Here is a 600-nt window from a genome sequence, read left to right as displayed (position 1 = left end):
GGGGGCGGGGGCGCGGGGGCGGCGGGGGTGTGGAGTCCGGCGAGGGTCGGGGCGGCGGGCGCGGGGGCGCGGGGGCGCAGGGGTGGAGTCCGGTGAGGGTCGGGGCGGCGGCATCATGGGTCGGGGCAGCGCACGGGTGGATCTGGTGGCGAGGGGGAGAGGGTTGAAGGGGATCTGGCGAGGGAGAGGGAGGATAGCTAGGGGGAAGCTTACTAATGGCGCACCACACCTCGGTGCGCCATTAGAAATCTTTTTTTAGATAGCAATGGCGCACCCCGCAGCGGTGCGCCATTAGAATTTTTTTATTACAGTTCGAGCATAGGTTATATTGTACGTAACCCAATCCACATCAAAACCTGCCCACTAGCCCGACTGGTCAGCACACAGCACACACACCAGGAGGTCCTTGGTTTGATTCCAAGGCTCCGCAATATTTTTTTTTGCATTTTAAATGCTGTTTGATTTTTGTTTGTGTTTAAATATGTTCAAACTTGTTTAAATCATAACAGTAATATTTTTTAATAAAAACAGTAATAATTTTTTTAAAAATATGGTCAAATTTGTTACATGAAAATACCATCGGCGGCGGCGGTGGAGCGG

The sequence above is a fragment of the Triticum aestivum genome, chromosome 7A, assembly GCF_018294505.1.
Source record: "Triticum aestivum cultivar Chinese Spring chromosome 7A, IWGSC CS RefSeq v2.1, whole genome shotgun sequence".
NCBI classification, from domain to species: Eukaryota; Viridiplantae; Streptophyta; class Magnoliopsida; order Poales; family Poaceae; genus Triticum; species Triticum aestivum.
This window is presented reverse-complemented; position numbering follows the sequence as displayed.